Raw genomic sequence first — 6611 nt, forward strand, 5'->3', positions numbered from 1 at the left:
TTGAGGGAAACACTTCTTGGAGAGTGGCAGTTATTTCCACATTTTCAAAGCTTACCCCGTGACGTCACCACGTAAAGAAAGTCGCAAATCGACTAACAAGACTAATATGTTGATATTGTTTTGCGACTGCTTTCTCCAGTCGCTAGGCACAGATTTTGAGTCGGAATTCTACGTACGTAAAATTTCAGCAGCAAATTGGTACGTGTGCATCTATCTTAAGGCCGGAACTCCCAACACCACCCCCTCCCCATCCACTTACCCCACCCCTCACCCTATCTCTCTCTCTCTCTCTCTCTCTCTCTCTCTCTCTCTCTCTCTCTCTCTGTTAACATTAATGGTAATAATAATAATTATAATGATAAAGATGAGATGATGATGATGATAATAATAATAATAATAATAATAATAATAATAATAATAATAATAATAATATTAATGATAATAATAATAATAATAATAATAATAATAATAATAATAATAATAATAATAATTATTATCATTATTTCTATTTATTATAACAAAAGAGAGAGAGAGAGAGAGAGAGAGAGAGAGAGAGAGAGAGAGAGAGAGAGAGAGAGAGAGAGAGAGAGAGCTCTGATTCTCGCTGGGCAGGATAGATCATAGCCACTCACCGTCAGACTCGGTTCCAGCAGGGCCGCCAGCCTGTCCGCGATGGAGGAGGCTGCGGCAGGTGACTCCGAGAGGCTGGAGTCACCTGCAGCAGCAGCAGCAGCAGCAGCAGTAGAGCCTGCTGGCTCAATGGCCGTCTGTGTGGCCTGCAGGGCAGCGGCCTGCAGGGCTGAACGGGATGACTCTGCAACCTGAAAAACCCATGGCAATCTATGTTTTCAAGGTCGCCTACTGGTCACCCAGACAGTTTTCCCCATTACGGAGCGAGCTCAGATCTCAAAGACCAATCTTCGGGTAGAACTGAGGCCACACTACACTCCACACACCGAGACAGCGAAGTCACAACCTTTTGAATTATATCTCGTACCAGCTTACAGCTAGGTGAATACTGAACAGGGCTACACATTAAGAAGATCGTATATTTGTCTCACCGCACTCGGGACTCGAACCCAGGTCTTTTCTGTTGTGAGCCGAGTGTGTGTGTGTGTGTGTGTGTGTGTGTTTCACTATTTGATCTGCTGCAGTCTCTGACGGAACGAGCTCAGAGCTCATTATTTCCGATCTTCGGATAGGCCTGAGACCAGGCACACACTACACACCGGGACAACAAGGTCACAACTCCTCGATTTACATCCCGTACCTACTCACTGCTAGGTGAACAGTGAACAGTGAACAGGGGCTACACGTGAAAGGAGACACACCCAAATATCTCCACTCGGCCGGGGAATCGAACCCCGGTCCTCTCGCTTGTGAAGCCAGCGTTCTAACCACTGTGCTACCGGGCATGTTGTGTGTGTGTTGTGTGTGTGTGTGTGTGTGTGTGTGTGTTTCACTGTTTAATGTGCTGCAGTCTCTGACGAGACAGCCAGACGTTACCCTACGGAACGAGCTCAGAACTCATTATTTCAGATCTTGGGATAGGCCTGAGACCAGGCACACACCACACACCGGGACAACAAGGTCACAAATCCTCGATTTACATCCCGTACCTACTCACTGCTAGGTGAACAGTGAACAGTGAACAGGGGCTACACGTGAAAGGAGACACACCCAAATATCTCCACCCGGCCGGGGAATCGAACCCCGGTCCTCTGGCTTGTGAAGCCAGCGCTCTAACCACTGAGCTACCGTGTGTGTGTGTGTGTGTGTGAGTTAATGGTTGGAAGTTAATTACAGTTTGCAATGATTAATAGAATACAACAATGTAATGTAACAATGTAGTTCATCATTCTGAAAGTCAACAAGTGTTTGGTGAGTGACTGTTATCTGTCAACATTGTTCAGAGTCAATACAGTACGTGTGCTGGACTACAAACAATGTATTGTAATTGAACCGTGCACCACGTACTATGTAGTGCAGGACCTATCGGTTAAGCCTTAAGGCGTGCTCAACACACAAAGTCAGTCAGTAAGAAGAGAAGAGTGACTGAGGTGCAAGCACACCTAATGTGAGGACACACTCACCCTGGCGACGGTGGTGACCACGTGGACGTCAGGAAACACTGCCGCCCTCCTCCTCCTCCTCCTCCTCCTCCAGCAGATGGTCTGCATCCTCAATCACCTCGTAAGCTTCCTGTCGTGTTGATGGGGTGCGCAGCTCCTGCAGCATGGCGTGCAGCGCCTCCTCTCTGCCGCACCTTCTCCTGCCTGCCCTCCACGCGGGAGTCCTCGCGGCTTATCGCCTCCAGGCACCCTTGCTCTGGTCCACCAGCGTCTGGAGGTCGTCCTCCAGCTGCTGCTGGCGGCCACACCACCCACCCAGGGTTGTCCGGTAGTCTGCCAGCTGGCTCTGCTCCTCCTGGCAGGAGCGGATGGCGGCCAGGACCTTTGCCTCTTGCTCCTGCAGCAGGGACCGTGTCCTCTTGCTGAGTCCCGCTGTGGCCCTTGGTGCAGGCTGTGTCACTGCTGCCGGAGCTGTCAGCTGCTTTCCTGGCTTGGGTGCCACACAGGCCAGTCCTGCACCTCTCATCTTCCTGATAAAGCCCTCAACAGCATAATTGATGGGGAACTGGCCGGCCTCAGGCAGGGCGTGACTCACCCTGCACGTGGGGCACGTGACGGCACCCTGCTCCTTCAGTTCATTAATGCACGGCGTGCAAAGTGTATGACCACACGGCAGAGTGCGTGGCCGCCTGTGGGTGTCGTCAAAGGTGTTGAGGCACACAGGGCAGTCCTCTACGTTGTCGTCCTGGAAGAAAGAGACGGCGGCGTGAGGGACACACTGTACACAGCGCGGCAGGCTGGCCACAGGACACAGCAGGACAGTGAGGGACACGCAGGTGTGGGAGTGTAACACTGCATGGGTGTGCACGATGGCTGCTGCTGCAGGAGGAAGGGAACACTGACTACCCGTGCCACTCCCCAACCCAACACTGACTGCCATGTGCACCCCAACACTCACCATAGCTCTGGCTGCTGCTGCTGCTGCTGCTGATGATGATGATGATGAAGCTCTTCCTTCAGAGTGGCGGTGGAGGTGGTGCTGGCTGCCTTGGTGTGACAGTGACAGAGTGAGAGTGGCCACAGCGCGATTCAAACTCCGCCTCCTTGTTCCTGCCTGGGTGGAGATGCGATTCACGTCCCTCAAAAGTCAACCTGAGACAAAGTTACGGGAAGAAATAAGCACATGATAGATGTAATGGAAAATGAATCTTATAGCCCGCAGTTACTACACGCACTCTTCCACCTTCACTCCTTCGCAAACTGAAGCAAAACACAGCATATTATTTTGTATGGGTGAAGCATCACATCCCTGTATTATGAAGAGTGAGGGACAGGAATGGCCAGCAGGAAGGCCACACAGACACAACTATGCTGTACAACACAGAACTCAGACCTGTGTGTGTGTGTGTGTGTGTGTGTGTGTGTAGAGCAGGAGGCATACGTGCCTGAGAGACGCGACGCATTGAGTGAGGGACAGGGAGAGAGGGAGTGAGGGAGGGCTGGAGGCAGTGATGTCACCGTTATTTTCCCTCAGCTTATGTGTACATCCATTTATCTGTTTCTCTCTTGTTTTGTGGTTGGGGGATTAAGTGTTATTTTCTCTTTATTGTGATTATTTATTCTTTTTTTTTTTTCATTGTGAATTTTCTTTAAGTTTTTCTTTTTTGTTGTGCATTGCAGTGTGAAATGATATGTTGTGTAATAGTGTTTCATGCTTTGTGTACATCTTCCCTCCCTCACCCTGGGCCCGGGGGTCAGCAGGAGTCTGTCTGTCAGGCTGGAACGATCAGTCCTGTTCTTGTCCTGCACGACACGCGCTGGTTGGACAAGATGGTCACTGGACACTAGACACTAGACACCAGCAGACTGCTCGCCACACGCCTGTCACGTGTGTGTGTGTGTGTGTGTGTGTGTGTGTGTGTGTTAAAGGCCTGTACTGGTTATCAGGAGCGGGAACAGCCACCACCACCACCACCACCACCAGCCGTCACCCTCTCAGTGCGAGCTCAGAGTTCGTTCACTATTACTGATCTTCGGGTGGGACTGTACGTGGCACACCTCACTACCACACACCACACCACCACAAACTACACACTCACCACACACCAAACACTACCACACACCACCACAAACACTCACCACACACCACCACAAACACTCACCACACACACACACCACAGACCACACCACACCACACACAACACACACACACACCACATACTAGACAGCCCATCCCTGTGTTAAGTTTGTCACTGGTCACTGGTCAGTCAAAGCACAACTCTGTATATTTCAACTCATTACATGTACTACTATACTGTTCACACACACACACACACACACACACACACACACACACACACACACACACACACGAGTTGATGAAATTATTATAACTACTACAACTACAACTACTACTACTACTACTACTACTACTACTACTACAATTACTACTACTATAGTGTAAAGTGGTTCCTGGGTGTTGGTTAGAATGGTGTCCCAGGGAATGCGTGGCTGTCAGATCTTGAGGGAATCCGTGAGCTGTCCTTGTAGTAAGTGCATTGATCAACAGAGAACAAGAATTATTCACATCAAATCATTTACGTTATCAATAAGCTGCAATGTGCTTCAAACCCAGGAACTTTTTAAGAGTACACACACTATACTACTAGTACTGCTGTAATAGTAATAATAATAGTAACAATAATAATAAAAATAATAATCGTTATTTTTATTATTATTATTATTATTATTATTATTATTATTATTATTATTCGCATATATTTTAAGACATCTGTTCATTTCTTTATATAGTTTCTCCTTCAAATTTCTATGTGCTCTGTTTTGAGAATTGAAAGGGAAACTAAACTGTTTTATTTAGCTTCTGCGATGTCCGACGATCGTCTATAATGACTATTTCCACTATGAAGAAAGGGAGGTAGGATAGTCAAAACTGGAGGGAAGGTGGAGGAAACATAGAAGAGAGTGTGTGTAGGTGGAGGTAACTCGTGGAGGTAACTCGTGGAGGTATGGAGATATGGAGGAAAGTAACACATGTATATCTATATAAACCATACACTTATAAAGAGGCTGACAACATTAAGGTCTAAATTACCACTAGTTAACACCGCAGTCTCTTCCTTAAGACCCCGGGAACACAACACTGGCTATAAGGTTGATGTCACTTTAGAACCCCAGAAGATTTTCAACCTTCTAGACAGATATTGTGTATTTTTTTTAGATACAAATTGTCCTCCACTCTGCTCCCTCCTATACACCCTCCACCCTCCACCTCTGCCAACGATTAAGTTTAAAAGGCAGATGTCTTGTTGGGAATGGGAGATTCTTTACACTTCAAATAGATTTACTGCTTTGGAGTTTTTATTTAATCATGGTTTACTTAGAATCCTAAAACAATGCATCATGAATTTTAATTATTACAATATATAATTGTAATATATTTGTAGTGGGAAAATAATTATTTTCTGCAAACCCTTAGCGACCCAATAAAATGACTTGGCGACCCAACTTCGGGTCTCGACCCAGGGGTTAAGAACCACTGCTGAGTCTAAAGGCAGGAGTGTGTGTGTGTGTGTGTGTGTGTGTGTGTGTGTGTGTGTGTGTGTGTTTCATTTCTTCTTAATAAGTTCACTATGATAACAATAATAATAAAGATGATAATAATAATAGTAATAATAACAATAATAATAATAATAATAATAATAATAATAATAACAATGGCACAGTAGTGTAATGGAGAGAGAGAGAGAGAGAGAGAGAGAGAGAGAGAGAGAGAGAGAGAGAGAGAGAGAGAGAGAGAGTCGCAACAGGAGTAAAAAGAAAAAAAAAAAAAAAGAAAAGAAGAAAAGAATGGGAGAAAGGCAGGATGGCGGAAAGAACAAGGCAAGGAAATGCGAACACTTCCCTTCACTCCCCTTCACTTCCCTTCAGCATCCCTTACCTACAGAACAGCCAAGCGTTACTTCCTCCCTTTATTAGGTAAGGGTATGTCCCCATTAACCCGTGAGGCCTGCCTCCTCCTCCACCTTCTCCTCCTGCTCCTCCACCTCCTCGAGTGAAGAGGAGAGGGAGAGAAGACAGAGTGAGAGCAGTGTCGTGGCTGTTGAGAGAGAGAGAGAGAGAGAGAGAGAGAGAGAGAGAGAGAGAGAGAGAGAGAGAGCAACAACGATAATGAAAGGAGGAATATAGTCGAGGCGCTGCAGACGCAACAATGAGGAACAAGCAGCAGCAGCAGCAGCAGCAGCAGCAGCAGTGAGTGAGTGAGTGAGCGTGAAGCGTTGGCTGGGTGAGAAGGGAAGCAGGGGCCAGCTCTAATAGGCACCTGTGGGACGTGTGGACAGGTGGACAGGTGGATGGGTGGACGAGGAGCTGCAGCCGTAACACTCACCTTTGTCGCGTCACAGCGCCGCCAGAGGTTGTACACCACACTTCAGCACAGTACTGTTAGCCTGGGTGTTCACTCACGCCACCGCCACCGCCAACACTCCACGACTGAGTGAAAACAAGAGCGATAAGACTAGA

At 47.3% G+C, this 6611-nt stretch overlaps 1 pseudogene; it reads right to left on the reverse strand.

The window, feature by feature from the left end:
- Positions 1-6587, reverse strand: part of LOC123506518 — a 12464-nt pseudogene extending 5877 nt beyond the window's left edge.
- Between the last annotated feature and the right edge of the window lie 24 nt (positions 6588-6611).

The sequence above is a fragment of the Portunus trituberculatus genome, chromosome 2 (genome assembly GCF_017591435.1).
Source record: "Portunus trituberculatus isolate SZX2019 chromosome 2, ASM1759143v1, whole genome shotgun sequence".
In the NCBI taxonomy this organism is placed as follows: Eukaryota; Metazoa; Arthropoda; class Malacostraca; order Decapoda; family Portunidae; genus Portunus; species Portunus trituberculatus.